This window comes from Musca autumnalis, unplaced genomic scaffold (genome assembly GCF_047663935.1).
Source record: "Musca autumnalis isolate F117 unplaced genomic scaffold, ASM4766393v1 scaffold_3, whole genome shotgun sequence".
NCBI lineage: Eukaryota > Metazoa > Arthropoda > Insecta > Diptera > Muscidae > Musca > Musca autumnalis.
In genome coordinates this window covers 78724940-78742087 of record NW_027411866.1, presented here as the reverse complement: position 1 = coordinate 78742087, position 17148 = coordinate 78724940, and the positions used below count along the sequence as shown (strand labels likewise).

Here is a 17148-nt window from a genome sequence, read left to right as displayed (position 1 = left end):
TTAAGATTTTTGTCGTCTTTTCGATCTTTACGGTGTTTTGCACTATGAGATCAAGCAATGCCAGAGCAATAAGTTCAGGACTAAGGTACCATATATGATTTATCATTTTGTTATTTTCTTTATTTGATATTTGTTTGTGAATGCCTTTCGTATTAAGTAAATCTTCAATGCGGTTTAGGTCTTATTTTGGACCTAAAAATATTTCTGAATATCGCTTTCACTATTTTTTGTATTAAACTCAATCTATTGTCTCTATTTCTTTTTAACCTATTGATAATGTTTACCCAATATATCCTATATTATATCTATATAAACATTATCTTGTTCATTATACGTTTGGTAAAATCAATTACCCAAACTCTCACTTATAACACTCAGTTGTTGTCGTGTGGGATACCAAATAAATAAATAAAATAGAAAAAACATTCTGGGGGCGTCCAGTCTCGAACGATTTAAACGCAAGGTGCTTCTACGGCCTCTTGTTCTTGGGAAGTGGGTTGGGCAGTAGTTTTAAAACACTCTCGCCTACTTCGTACTTGGATTTGTCAATCGCAGACTATTCTTATAGAAATCGCTTAAATATGTTTGGTTGATGTCCGGATGTGCTTCCAAACTTGCAGTCAAAAATCCCTCTCAACAATTTTCTAACGAGTTTGTACGGTGGTACAGAAGCTCTCGACCTAATATCTGCTCGAGCTGTTGAGACCCCATTTTTCTAGACATTTGTACCAGAGATCAGATTGAGATGATTCGTGTTTTGTATGCATTCATTCGTTCGTTGCTATTGACATGCATTCATTCGCAAATATCAACTGATGTTATTGCTTAACGTGCATTCATTATTTTTGATGATTGCCTTCTTTCAACACTATTTTTCTAGTGCCGTTACATGTCAAGCAACAAAATTGCAGTAAACATAACAAAGCATTCACTGTATTTGCTATGCTTTCGTTGCCTTTTTAGTGCATTACAGTGCAGTGTGCGTAAATAATTAATAGACTGGTCATGATACAATAAGAAGGTAGCATTATCAGCCCAGCTGAAGCTCAGCTGATGGTAACATAATGCGTCAATTGCATTGAATTTATGTCAAATTTTGACATCTTATGTTACCAAAAACGGCAGTTGCTGCTACCTTCTTATTGTATCATGAGACTGGTCAACACAAATTGTCTTTCATGTGATTTTATTGTGTTTCTAACACATATTGGCGAGTTATTTTATACCCTCATCTATACTATGTCCTATATCCGTTTGTAACTCCTCTAAATAATCATTTTGGATCCCACAAAGTATATATATTTTTGATCAGCGTACAATTCTACGTCCGCCCGTCTTTGGAAATCACTCTAGATAGATACAATTTTTATTAAAATCTATTGTAGGTATGTCTTTTGCATTGTAACAGGGCTATAAAGGTCAACGTTTTCGTATAGTCCCCTTACAAAGTGACGCGTCGACGCTTTAAGGAAATTTGAAGGTAATAGCCCCATTTGCCCCCAAATTGGTTGAAATTTGTGTGTTTTTAAGAGGTAAGAAAACATTTTCATAAAAAATCGGTGTATATGGGTCCACATTTGTGTATAGCCCCTATATAACAGTACCACCAGATTTCATGTATTTTAAAGTTTTATCTACATTTTCAGTCTAAATTTACTGTAATTGGGTTATGGGGTTCCGTTGAAGGTGGAAGGGGCATGATTATAGGGGGAAGTTCGGAAGAGGATGTTAGGAAATTCGGAAGATGTTGTTCGGAGGTTCGGTGAAGGTTGTTCGGAAATTGGGTGGAGGTTGTTCTGAAGTTCGGGGGAGGTTGTTCGGAAGTTCGGAGGAGTTTGTTCGGAATAATAAACTCTATTTACTAAACAATTATAAATAAAAAAATAATTAAAATAATTAAGTTATTAATAAACGCACTAAATAACAATATTTTCGGCGGAAATCTGTTTTCAACATAATTTATGGTGGAGGGTATACAAAATTCGGTCCGGCCAAACTTGACGCCATTTTCACTTGTTAAATCTGACAATAGTTTTTATCCATCAGTTTTTGGTTTTGAATACAAGCATATTTCTAGTGGCCTGTTTCACTGAGGCGATTCGAATTTAAATTTGTTAGAAATACTACCAAATTTCTGTTTCATAAAAAGGAAAAAAATTGAAATCTCCTTGCTCACAACTGTATTTAAGAGAAATCTATATTTTCGTTTTTCATGAGTTTTCGTTAGATATTTTAATTTTTTTAAATAATTGTAATTCTAAACATTTTCTTAGATAAACTAATTCAAAGATTACAACAAACTTCGATGTGTAGCTGTATTAACAACACATAAAAAAATAATCTTGCATTTACGGTAGCGTAAATGCGCGAGCAACAACGTCTTAGATAATCTGGCCATTAAATCGTAAATTTTTGTCTTATACTATATCTAAAGAAGGTCTATTCTGGTTATTTTTATTTTTTGTAAAATGTTAAGTAAATACTTTCTATTTATATCGCTCATTTACTCAAAGAGTGACACATCTCAAAAAATGGAGTTTCGAGAAAAACCCGTTTTAAGTTAGCGATTGAAATTTGGCTTCCCAACTTAAAAATACTATTACACAAAAAATAAAATAACCACTTATCAATATATAAATAACTACGTATCAGAGCTAAATATCAGTGCAAGATCGAGCATGATTTGAAGTCTATTAGTGCTTCATAAACTCAAAAAACTATGTTGTTGAATTACGCTAAACTCGTAGTAAATGAGCGGTATTTCGTTGAGTTTTAGAGATATAGGCATGAAATTTGACACAAGATAAAGTAAAAGTCTTAGTAAAAATAGAAATTGCTAACTCAGAAAACGCATTTTTTTAGTTATGTCACTCATGATTTAAAGTTTTTATTATATGTATTAATACTATTTTTTCTTAAATAATCTTGAATTACATATCATTCCCCATATTATGAAATACAAGAAAAACATGTAATAAAATAATCGATAATAAAGTCTCCTACGTTTCTTTCCAATCAAAAATGTTGACCATTCACACCATTCGCTGCCTTTTAGGTGTGTTAGGTGTGATTGAGAGAAGGCAAGCAATGCTATGCACTGTTTTCGTCTTACACTCTTGTGATGAATGGTGTGATGTGCTGTTGTTTTGAAGTGATGTGAACTGTCGACAATAGGCAATGGTTTCTGTGAATGCATTCAAAGGCAATGAAATCGCCATTCAAACCGAACTCTGATTTGTACACTGCTAGTTCTTGTTTCTCCCATGAGCTACTGTCAGTTTCAGGAACACCTAGGAGTTGTTCTTTACCCCCATGTGATACCAGAACAGAAACCCGTTTTTTCTTCTCTGTTTTGAGAACATCTGGTAATAGTTTTCCATGCCAGTGCACGCAAATAGCCTTGTTCCTTGAAGCTGTTGCGTGTATTTTTCACGGTTTATTCTCCGCTGTTCACGGATAAAGCTTCTAGAGATCTTATATTTGTAGGGATCCTCTCCGATAGCTTCTACTGTAGCCAAAATGATACTAGTAACGTTCCTATACACCTTACAGGGGTCCAGCACCAATGACAATTGCATAGTTACGTTTTTCTTGAAGCCAGATTCTACGATACGTTTAGCATCAAAACAAGACCTAGACCTCATTGAAAATGTATTGAAATATGAAAACATTGACACACAAATTTTCGAAAAAGGAAGTAATGTTGTTACTTAATAATCTGTGGTATCTTAGTCCTGAACTTGCTGACCTGGCATTGTACAAAAAGCTTTAACCATTCCAGAAAAATGGGTTGCCGAAATCGCTAAATAGCTAAAAAATCGAGATTTGCATAATGTCGAGGCCCCAGTGGCAGATGTTAATATATTCCAATTGTGCTCAAACTTTGACAGTCTTAAAATCTGACCGAACTAAAACTTTTGCCGCCTTAAAAAATCCGACATCGATTTGTTCCCTTTGCACAATAACCAGCCTAAACCCTACAAATTATAACAAAGAAAATATTGAATTTTCATAGAACGTTTGATATTTTATCAAATGTTATATTTTTGCATAGTTTAATAATAAAAAATTGTATTACAATACAATTCTTTTAAACCCTACACCACACTGTCGGTCTCAATAACATAAAAAAATCGACGTTATACGGTCAACAGTCTTAGTTTTGACAGATTGGAACAAATACCGGCGGTATATTAACAAGAATCTACCTACAATCTACGTAAACAACCTTGTCCTCGAGGAAAATCAAATTGATGCCAAAATAAATAGTTTTTCGCGTATCATAAAATCTGCTGTTGAATACAGTGTTCCAAAGAAAAGATCTAATTATTCCATAAATACAATACCTCATGATATTAAAATATTAATACAACACAGGAATGTATATTCCCGAAACTTTAAACGGTTTCGTGATCCTGATGATCGCCGTCAAATGAATAGGCTTAATAAACGTATAAAGGAAGAATTAGAAAAGCATAGAAATAAGTCCTGGGATGAAATGTTATCGACATTAGACAAGGGGTCGAAACCGTTTTGGAATATTTCTAAAGTCTTGAAGAGAAAAAACAAACAAATTCCTACCATCATATATAATAATACGTCTTATTTTTCATCTAAAGACAAATGTAATGTTTTGGCTGAACATTTTCACAGAAACTTTTCTCTGACAACACACATGAGTGATCCCAGTACTATCGATGAAGTGAATAATGCAATTTCACAAATTGAACAAACAAACTGTATGGTTCCCGATACATTTTTAACAAGTACAAATGAAATTCACAACATAATGAAACAACTAAAAAACAAAAAATCTCCTGGAATGGACGAAATAAACAATTTATGTTTAAAAAATCTGCCACTTAACGGAGTTAAAGCCTTGGCATCAATCATAAATTCCTGTTTAAAGCTATGCTATTTTCCCCAAATATGGAAGTGTTCAAAAACTATTCCAATCAAAAAAGCAAACAAACCTGGCGATTCTGTTTCGGAATACAGACCAATTAGTCTACTTTCCTCTTTAAGTAAAGTTTTGGAAAAAGTTGTAAAAGAAAGAATCCTAAATTTTATTGAGCAGCACAACATTATTCCTCCTCAACAATTTGGATTTCGAAAGGAGCATAACACCATACAACCTTTGCTTAAAATAAGAGATATTGTACACGAAAACTTTTCCTCTGGTAATTCCACAGGTATGGTATTACTTGATATTAAATCGGCGTTTGATTCTGTTTGGCATAATGGGATAATCTACAAGATGTTCAAAATAAACTTTCCCATAGAAATAATAAAAATTGTAAAAAGCTTTTTACACAAAAGATCATTTTTTGTGGCAATAGGATCTTCATACTCTGAAAGTAAAAATGTCATTGCTGGTTGCCCTCAAGGATCTTGCCTATCACCCATTTTGTACAACATCTATACGTCAGATATTCCAAGTCTTCATGGCTGTACAACTTCAATTTTTGCCGATGATACCTCGATTCTTAGTTCAGGTACTTTATCAAATGATATAATTGCATGTCTTGAAGCTGCGTTACAGGAGCTAAGAAATTATTTCTTTAAGTGGAAAATTCTTTTAAACACTGAAAAAACTGAAGCGATATATTTCACAAGAAAGCGATGTTCGCGTTTCACTCCTCAAAGGGTTTTTTTGTTTTTGCGCATTTTCCCTATTTAACCTAATATTAACTGTCTAAACTCATATGTTATATAAGCTCTGTTCCTTTACGTGCAAGAATCTTCAAGTTTTACAACTTTTTACTCGAAAAGCGTTCCTTTACTTCAGACACCTTACAATTCATATGGAAGCAGATTACAACTTTTGCTACTTTTGCCGGTTTTACCACTTTCAAAAGTAAAGGAACAGACCAATAATTTATAAAACAATGAAGTAGAAAAGGGATTACAAATTCCTAACCTCTTGTATATATCATATTTGTTACTTACATTTATATTATATTACTCGCAATAAAGAAAGAACGAAAAAAAAAATGATGATTTTCAGCTAAAATCTGTTTGCATATTTTTTGCATATTCTGCATATTTTTTTTGCATATTTTGCATATTCTTTGCATATTTTGCATATTTTTTGCATATTTTGCATATTTTTTGCATATATTTTGCATATTTTTTGCATGTTTTTGATATGACCCCAAATATCAAAAAATTGACCCTTAAAACGCCTAGATCCAAAATTTGAGTCCAATCGGATGAGAAATAAAAAACATGCAAAAATCCGATGTCTACTCATAAATTAGTTCAGTGGTCCATTGTTCCACGCTGAAGATTTCATAGAACTATCTGTGGCTCTAACTGACTATCCACGTGGAATCGATTAATGTGGTTCTGAACAGGGTTTCGGAGTCGAGGTATTTCGACTCCAACTCTAGACGACTTTTTTTCACGACTCCGACTCCGGGTCGACTCCGAGAGTGAATTCCTATACCACTAAAAATGAATAAAATGTGCACAAATTTTTAACTTTTTCCTATATTTTGGCATATATTGACAAATGTGTTATTTTTTCCTTACATATTCATTCGAATACATTCCAACATATCAATATTGTTTCTGCCGAATCTTACATTGAAAAATAGCAAAATTAGAAATTTTTTGTCGCTTTTCCTTTTTTGCATGAATATGTTCTGGACGGAATTCTTCCGCGCTAGAAAATCTTTAAGTTTTCTAAATATGTGAAAATGAAGAGGCAATACAAATCATAAGGACTACATGCAATAAAAACCAATAAGGAAAGGATTAAAGCCGGTCGGGCCTACTATATGATACTCTACACCACTGTAAACATGTTAAATATATGGGAGCTATATCGAAATCTAAACCGATTCCGAATATGGAACACTTATTTCTAGACCAAGTTCCGTCACACATTCCAAATTTTATCGAAATCGAACATATATAGCGTGATTGGTGCAGCAAATACCTCAAAACGCCTGAAAATATATAATTGGGAGCTATAATTGGGAGCTATATACAAATATGAACCGATTTCGATATAATTTGAACCGATTTTCACCAAAAACAATAGCGTTCTTCCTATGGCTAAAAAATTATATTCCCCAATTTTCATCTGAATATATTCTGCACAAAGACATAATACCCCCCATACCACAGTGTAGGGTATAATTAGAGTTTGGGAATTCCCGACTTTTTTTCATTCCCGCGAAATCGGGAATGAAAATTTCTCATTCCCGGGAATCCGGGAATTCCCGGGACTATGGTAATTCGAATGCGTGGGGCATAGACGTGACAGAGATTATTCCTGACTAATTAGCGGAGGTTATATAAAATATCTTTTTCCAACTACTATCCTAGCAAAGCTGTCTGATTATATTTTTAAAGTCAACTATATTGTATGTTCTTCTGATGATTCGAAATGCGTGTTGATCATATAACAAATCCGTTTATAACGAATTTTTACACGGTTGACCTTTTGGGTACACGGCTTCACAGTGATATAGAGTCGTACTTATGCTATATTTGCCACTTATGCTAATATGCTATATTTGCCACTTACACACTATACAGTGTTTTATATTGCAAACAAAAATTCGAATGGATCACAGCTTTTATATCTTAGCCAATTAATATCCTTCAAGAATGGCACTAATAAAAATTTAGGCTAGAACAACCATGATAAACTAATTATCGAGAAGACCAATACATACATATTTTATACGAATTATGGTGATTTTTCTAATGGGCCCGCAATTACGAATAATCGGGGCACGAATTATCGCCATTCTACTATATTTCCAATATTAAATAACTATAAGGCAAATAATATATGACTTATACATGAAAATACAAATAACCGTATTCCCGGGAATTTCAAAAAATTTTCCCGGGAAATCCCGTTCAAAAAAATTTCGGGAATTCCCGGGAAATCCCGGGCCGGGAATTCCCGACCAGAAACTCTAGGTATAATTATAAGCAATTCATGTCCAAGTTTCAAGGATGTAAGCCAACATGTTAGTGTGCTTAGCCTTAAAAGGAGTGGATAATAATAATTAATTAATTTTAAAGCGGAGTGGATAATTTTATTGAAATATTTGAGATATATTGTGTACACAACTCAGCACGTGGGCAGATGGATGTTTTCTGGAACTGACAAATTAGAATGAGATTTTGTGCATGAAAATATTCTACAAACGGGTATGTGATGGATTCGACTCGTTTTGCCATAAATCGAAATCGTAGATCTCTAATTTCGGTGAATATTTTAATGAAATTGAAAATGGATTTTAAATATATTATTCAAATAAGCGGCTTTTGCGAAGCAAAACTATATATATCATCAACCGCACTCCGATTATATACCATTTCGATTCTGCAAATCAAGTCGATTCTGTTTTCATCGCATACCCGAAAAATGTTGCTAGGAAAATTGTATGTAGGCTCGGTCCACTAGGACAAGAAATCGATATTGTCATGTTTTATTTATTTATTCATTCCTTAGTACTAAAGCCTCCAAGGCCAATAAATAATACAGTATTTTTTGCTTACCTGCAGCAATCCCCAAAATGCAGGATGCTTAAATGGTTGCACATCAACGGCATTGTTCGATCGATATATGCAACCAATAAGAATTTTGTTAGAATCACCCGCAGCAGATTTGAGCTTGAATTTAGCTTTTAAAGAATTCTTAGCAAATATGGCAACTCCACCTCCTCGACTTTTCCTATCCGATCTAAAAACTGTATATCCGTCTAAATTTACGAATGCATCAGAAATAGAGATGTAAAGTCAAGTTTCCGAAATACAAATGATATCCATGTCGGAATCCTCAAATATATATTTGAATTCATCAATTTTATTTACCATACTTTGTGAATTAATATGGCATATTTTTAAACCATTTTCTTGTTTAGTCAATATTGTGACCATGTTCATAGTTACGTCTTTGAAATCTACACCAATAATACCCATTATCATTGAAGAAATATAAATTATATGGCATTGAAGCATCAGCAGCGCTTGTAAATGTTATAGTCCAATGTCGATTGATATAAAAAGAAAATAAGTAAAAGTTTACGCAGACAAAAGATGTTTTGTAATAAACAGATGTAAAATATAATATGGTACGAATAATATTGAATAACGAATGGGGGATAAGGTAATGGTTGCTAACTCTGCAATACTGCACCGGATCGATCTCCCTGAGTTTCGTACTCATTCATCCATGACTTTTGGATGCCAAACGCATATCGGTTCATTGCAATCGTTGCGTTTGACATAAACCAGGCCACACGAAAGGTATAACCAGCTTTTATAAGGCCTTTTTCTTTAGAAGGATAGCATCTTGAAGATACTGATAATTCGTGTTAGACAGGTTTTCGTTAATATAAAATTTGGAATTTGATCTAAATCCAATAGAATTTAATAGTAGGCCACAGTTGTTTTGTTTTTTGTAAGCCGATACTGACTTCAGAAAGAAATTTTTGTCGTTCGGCGACATAAATTTCACTAGGATTACGCCATCTGGAGAGTTTTGCTTTTTTGTATTATTTCTATTTTGTAACCGATAAATGGTACTGCATATGATGTGCAGCTATAAGCAATGTTGAAATAATAAAGTGAGAGACATTTCAAGTTCGAGAGAGAAAACGTTACAATTTTTTACAATTCATAATCTTTACTTGTGTTGTATTTGTTGTGCACACTTGTTATCAATACAACTTTATCCTTGTTCTGAGTTCGCAAAAATTTTATAATTTTTTCTTGTGCAGTTATATGTAAATTTTACAACCAAATTTTGATGTTGCTATTCCGAAAATGCAGGTATTGAATGTGCACTAATTCCTAATAGCTAGAACGGAATCTAGAGAATAATTGCCTATAAACAGATTTTTGGTCAGGTAACGCCAAAATGCAGCTATGAATGATGCAGGTAACCAGAAATTACTGTATTAACAATATACACTCTGTTCAATGTCAATAGCACATTTCAAATTGTTATTTTAGTTTAGTCGATATCCGTGGAATAACCTCGGGAAAGTTTATATATCTTGTGGTTTGTAATTTTATGAAGTATCTTTCAACAGAAAGTTTGGCTTCGATAACGTACCGTTATTTTTTTTTTTAATTTTCTTTCAAAAATCCCAAAAGTTGTACGGTTTAAATTGTTTCATCGTTTACTCATGGTAGAACAAACCAGCTAAAGTATGTCCCACTTTACATTAGGCGAGTTTACTTGCGGCAATTGTCAGTTTGTGGGTGAGAGAGGGTGCTGAGAGACAAAGGGTTACCATATGCCTCACCTCTCTCTCCTACAAAATGACAATTGCCGCAAGTAAACTCGCCCAATGTAACCCTGCGTTTACAAATGCCAGTATTAGCAAGGCAATAGCCAAAACCTAGTAAATTGGGACTAAGTCCCAGATAGCATTTGGAAGACTGTTTTTTCAAAAATCACATTGAGGAGTCTTTTTAGAGTCCTTTTGGTGATCAAAAATTGATTAAGTCGCTTGTATGAACAGAAAGGGACTCGAAAGTGGCTCCCTATAATGATTAAAAAGAGTTCAATTTAAAATACGACAACAAATATGTTGCAATCACAAATAAGTCGTTCAGGTGTTTAAAATGTGACCATTTTTTTATTTTTTGTCACATTTTGATCATCTGGAAGATTGAAAAATGCTTAATCAAAAAAGGGTCGTGCAGGTGTTTGAAAAGTGATTATAATTATGTATCTTCTTATCATATTTTGAACAGTTAGGTGATTAAAATTGATTGTTTTGTTTTATTTTTGTTTGTTTGTAAATAATTCTCATATACACTTTCTACAAAACTTTGATATAAATGTAACGTATAATATCCCAGTCAGCATTCTTTGAAAATTTTAATCAAATTCCAGTCTTTTTTGATCCGACTGCACGATTAAAAAGCTAGAATATGAGCTCATTTTCTGATCATAAATGACTCCTTTGTCCGTAGGAAAACATAACCTCAGGCGACTCGTCTAAGCAAATCACAAATAAGTCTTCCTCTGCATTAGTTTCGAGTCATTTTTGCCCATTTTCTGATAGTATATAAAGTCTTTTTCGATTCGCATTTCAATCATTTATTGGTAATTTGGGACTCTTTTTCGAGTCTTTTTTGGGTCATGTTTATAATCGTTTATGAATCTTTAAGGAGTCATTTATGAGTATTTTTATTACACGAAATAAATTAAAAGAATCTTCCCTTTATTCTCTTTTTCTTTCCTTTCCTTTGTTTTCTTTTCTGCTTTGTTATGACTTTTAATTATCCTTTATGTTGGGCGGTGATTCTTCATTTCACTTGGCAAAACCTGAACATGTGTTGTGTTTGTATATGGGGAATTCCAAGTGAAATCGGACAGTTCGGAGAAAAGTAATTTTTGATTTCAATTGTTTTTGGTCCAATTTATGCTCCTAGCCAACAGAACATTTTAGTATATCTTAAAATTATTTTTTGACCAACGGTACAGAGATATCGCCTATTGAAATTACCGAATTTTAAAAAACTATGTTCAAATAAATACTCATAACTTCTTTAATATTGGTCCAAATGGTATAAAGGAAAAATTGTATTGACAAATTTTAAAAAATTCAGAAAAAATAGTAATCGTCCGAATCCCATTACCACATAGGGCTTAAAATTTTTGTAATTGAACGTTGTTTAACATACAATTTTTTTGAAAAAATCGAAGGGTGCAATCATGTTTAAAAATTTATTTTAAATATTTAATCCCGAAAATTGCATTGAAGCCCACTGTGCATTTTTCTTTTAAATATTTCTTTCGATAGCTGATAAAAAAACAAACAAATCAAAAAAAGATGGTCCCATTTGGACCAATATTAAAGAAGTTATGAGTATTTCTTTGCATGTAGTTTTTACAGAATTTGACTTTTTCAAGGCGCGATATCTCTGGAACCGTTAGTCAAAAAAATTTGAAAATATACTAAAATGTTTTGTTAATCAGCAGCATCGCCACAGCAAAAAATAAAGGAAATCAAAAACCTCATCTTGAAAAAGTGTCCGATTTCACTCAGAAATCCCCATATACACTTAATATTATACGTTACATTTATATCAAAGTTTTGTAAAAGTGTATATGACAATTTTATTTTTTTATTTACAACCAAATAAAAATAAAACAAAGCAATCAGTTTTTAATCACCTAACTGTTCAAAATATGATCATAATTATAATCACTTTTCAAACACCTGCATGACCCTTTTTTGATTAAGCACTTTTCAATCTTCCAGATGATCAAAATGTGACAATAAATAACAAAAAATGGTCACATTTTAAACACTTCAATGACTAATTTGTGATTTCTACACATTTATTGTTGTATTTTAAATTGAACTCTTTTTAATCACTACAGGGAGTCACTTTCGAGTTCCTTTCTGATCATACAAGCGACTTAATCAGTTTTTGATCACCAAAAGGACTCTAAAAAGACTCCTCAATGTGATTTTTGAAAAAAAAACAGTCTTCCAAATGCTATATGGGATTAAGTGTATAGACAAACACAAAAAGACTCTCTAAAGACTCATAAACAATTATAAACATGACCAAAAAAGACTCGAAAAAGAGTCCCAAAGTAATCAATAAATCACCAATAAATTATTGAAATACGACTCGAAAAAGACTTTATATACCATCAGAAAATGGGCAAAAATGACTCGAAAATAATGCAGAGGAAGATTCATTTGTGATTTCCTTAGACGAGTCGCCTGAGGTTATGTTTTCCTACCGACAAAGGAGTCATTTATGATCAGAAAATTAGCTCATATTCCAGCTTTTTAATCGTGCAGTCGGATCAAAAAAGACTCGAATTTGATTAAAATTTTCAAAAAATGCTGGCTGGGGTACTGCAACAAATACAACTCAACAACAACCACATAGGAATTTGTTTTTGTATGTAAACGTTAGTGTCAACGTACATGTAAACAAAATAAGGAAATGTCTATAAATTATTGGAATTTAAAAAACTAATAATTTTTCACATTTGATTGAATATTTTGAAAAACATGAATGAAAACTAGTTAGATTTTCAATTTGAACGTTTCCATAACATTCGACTAAATGCATACTTTCTCGCAGAAAGTAGAATTCTTGCAAAAATGTTCGGGGTCGCTGGTAATTCATTGAAAAATGAGAAGCTGCTTCAATCGTTTGCTTTTGAAAACAAAAAAGCACATGTTTATTAGGGGTTTATTCTTTTCAAATTTAACAAAATACCACATACATATATTAACAAATATAGTACCGCCTCTATAAGCGGTGTTTTAGTGTGCGGCATGTCGTTCGGACCTGGAGGAGGTTACATGTCAATGATATGAAGGAGTCTTTATGGAAAATTGTTTTTTTTTTCTGATGAATAAATTTGTTCTTCAAAAAATATATATCCCTAATATACATCGAACATAGAAAAACATATATAAAATGTCGTGTGGAATTTGACACTAACATTACAGCCCAGTTCAGTCAGCTGGGTATTGCTGCTACCTTTTCTTGTTCTACCATGAATGCTACCCAGCAAAATTTGACGGAAAGGGTTCTTTGCGATGACGTGATTTCATGTCATCTTTTGCATTGGTTCAAAGGAAGTCGTGGAAGATCCGATCTTTTCATTAGGATTTGAACCAATGCAAAGGAAGTCGTGAAAGATCCGATCTTTTCATCATCATTTGTACCCATTCCATCGATCCAATGGAGATGATGTTTGTGTTTTTATTTACACACCTGTTTATTTTCATTTTGGTATGTTCCAGTACTGCAAAAATCTACTAATTTTTACTATTTTTTCCGATAACATAAAGTAAAAATTGTTATCGTAGTAAAAATAAGTAGATTCTTGCAGTTTCTGGAACAGACCAAAGTTGTTAGAACTGTCGTCGTGATGTTGTCTTACATTTCCTGCATATCAAACAACTAAAACTTCTAAACAATTGGTATTATATGAAGTCCCAACCATCGAGCTAAAAATAGAATCGGACTGCACACATTGCTGTTTTAAAAGTTCCCTTGTCTGTTCTAAATCTGACATAGAATGAAATCAATCAAATCTCGCTTCTTGGAATTTGAAAAAAAAGTCCGAAACGAAAAGGAACAAGAATCTGAAAATAAAGAAGCAACTACTTTTGGAAAGAAGCAATTAAAAATAAATTAATTAAGATTAAATGGTATTTTCCATAAAAAGTCTCTCCTCCCCGTTCGTTACATTTTGTTCTTAGAGATCCCTAAAGCAAGCCGGGATGTAGATCCCTACATATTTCCGTCACTAAACAAAAGAGTATAAATTACCAAAATGTTGTTATAACAAAATTATAAAATAAAAGTAATTTACGAAATAAAAATACTTGAAGGAGTGCATTTGGAGTCCATGTTGAAATCTGAACTGGTGATGGGAAGATAATTGAAAAAACCTTTTGTAAGATGAAAGAATATCAGTTGCGGAGAACGGACGAAGTAATCTTTTGCGTTGCAGCGGTGGTGATTACATTGCAATTTTGGATGTAAACTTTTGAAAAACTAAACTGATAAATTAATTGTAGCTATTTCATGAATTCGTTTGAATTAATAAAGAGTTTTGTTTTTCATGAAAACCATATTTCAATACAGCATTTCCATTTTCCAAACAAGACATGAAAATTTCATGCCAAGGGGTTGGTGAAAATGATATGCCAAAGCATTGGTTAAAATGACATGTCAAAGCATGGGTGAAAATGACGTGTCAAAGCATTGGTGAAAATGACATGTCAAATCATTGGTGGAAATGACATGCCAAAGCATTGGTGGAAATGACATGTCAACGCATTGGTTAAAATGACATGCTTAGGATCCAGAAAAGAACGTCATCTTTTGGGGTCCACGCTCATATAAAATTCATCGATGAAGATGCTAAAAAGATGACATGCTAGATCACTTGCACCCATGATTGAATGTCATCTTTGGCATCGAACATTTTGCTGGGTACTGTTACGATTCTTTAACAATGGAATAAATAAAAGCTATCTCAAGTTTAAAACGTTAAAATTGGTCGAACTATGACTTTAATACCGGGGAAATAAGACCTTATGAAAGTTGTGGACTTTAATTGTCATTAATACGTTGACAATTTGGTATAAATTGACAGTTTCTTCTTAGTTTTACAAAAAAAACTATAGAAAAACGAAGGAATGAAGATAGATGGTGCAAAATAAACTTGAAACTCTACTGAAAATTGGGTATTTTTGATCGAGAAATATCAAATTCCTACGACTTATATTCCATAATACGGGTCAATGATGGCATTAAGATAAATTAATCATTAAAATATCAGGTGATTGTTATTGCTCTGAGTCTGAGCCAACATACTATAAAGAAAAAACGAGATCCTTCCCATACACATAAAGAAGATAGGTTAGATTTCTTACACAGACATAAACTGGAGATAACCTTACATTTTGTACCGCAATATTTTGTACTTTCCGATTTCATGAGGCGGCCACCTCGGCAATGCAGATGGTCTATTAAGTTCTTCTCTTCCAGGAGAACCAAGAAGTGAAAGTTTCTGCCATTGAAAACCTGCAAATAATGATTATTTTGCCTCGGGAAATGTCTACTGGTTTTTTCTTATAATATTCATTATACCTGCCACAGAAATTCCACCTAGTTTCTTTCTGTGTATAGGAAGGACTTCGTTTTTGGTTCAGACTCAGAGCAATAACAATCGCCTGATATTTTAATGATTAACTTAAAGTTTGACCAATTTTAACGTTTTAAACTTGAAATAGCATTTATTTATTCCAATTTTAAAGAATCGTAACAGTAGTATTCAAAATTTACATACATTACACACATTTTACTCAAGTTATTAAAAAATGTGCTATTCCGATGAAACAATTTAAACCGTACAAATTTTGGGATTTTTGAAAGAAAATTAAAAAAAAGTTATAACGGTACGTTATCGAAGCCAAAATTTCTGTTGAAAGATACTTCATAAAATTACAAACCAAGATATATAAACTTTCCCGAGGTTATTCCACGGATATCGACTAAACTGAAGTAACAAAAAGCAATTTGAAATGTGCTATTGACATGAAACAAAGTGTATATAATATTCCCAGTAGACTATAACAAAAATAATATACATAATCAAATTCATATTATTGGCTCCCCAGTCAATGTGCTCTTATTTAATATGACACCTACAACAGCATCGTGCTATGAGTACAAGTATTTAACAAATTTTCTGAAAAATGTTGTCCTTTGAAATTTGAATTTCCTTTAAAATGTCAACAGGTTTCATTGAATTTCGTATATGCTATTGATTGTGTAGAAAACTCGGATACACATGAACTATATCTGTTCCTGGCGGACAGATCAGGTTATTTGAATGTCTACATCTATAGCCCTCATTGAGTATATAATGAATCCTAGAAGAAAGATTCGCCGTTTGTCAGACTTCTGAGTTATGGCGATATGAATCTGTCGTTGACCAACAACGAATTTATGATGCCCTAATTCAGAAGCGTGGAAACAATTTCGCCCGGAGTCGAGTTATTTTTTTCGACTCAGACTCCTCCGACTCCGACTCAAGCAAAATTGCGCGACTCCGACTCGGAAACCCTCTTTCTGAAAAGTAGAATCATCAACTCATGCATAGGGAATCCCGTGTGGAAAACTGTTGACAGACACACCTTTGCTCTGGCTTGTGGCGATCATGTGGTTGCGCTGATAAGTGGCAAATCTTTACCATCCCTAACTGACCTTATGCAACTGACAAGCTGGCCCCACGACAATGGACTTGATCCCAGAGTGGACGGAACTAGCACTATTCAGAAGGGAATGCAAAATTCCCGATTACCAGCTTAAATTTTTAAACCAATTAATGTTGTTTTGTGTAACTAAATGGCCGAATTGGCTTTGTTACAATAATGCTAAATAAATAAATTAAAATAAATAAATAAAATATCTCAGTACAATCCTGGAACCGTTTGGCATGGAAAAGGTATGTCGAGCAGCGCGCGAAGACACATTGCACTCTACCGTTGTTCTACAATTTTAACCTACGCACAGTGCGAAATATGGGAAGTTTAGTGGAACTTTAAGGAATTTTGAAAGTACATAAAATTAATTAAATTTTTATTGAATTCGTTAGCTAAGTACTCC

General features: G+C 33.1%; 1 protein-coding gene and 1 long non-coding RNA gene across 3 annotated transcripts in view; one reads left to right on the top strand and one right to left on the bottom strand.

Moving 5' to 3' along the window:
* Positions 1 to 17148, bottom strand: part of LOC141396485 (uncharacterized) — a 72313-nt gene that overhangs the window by 41936 nt on the left and 13229 nt on the right. The window lies entirely within an intron of this gene.
* LOC141396493 (uncharacterized) overlaps positions 1 to 17148 on the top strand; it is an 84223-nt gene that overhangs the window by 55818 nt on the left and 11257 nt on the right. The window lies entirely within an intron of this gene.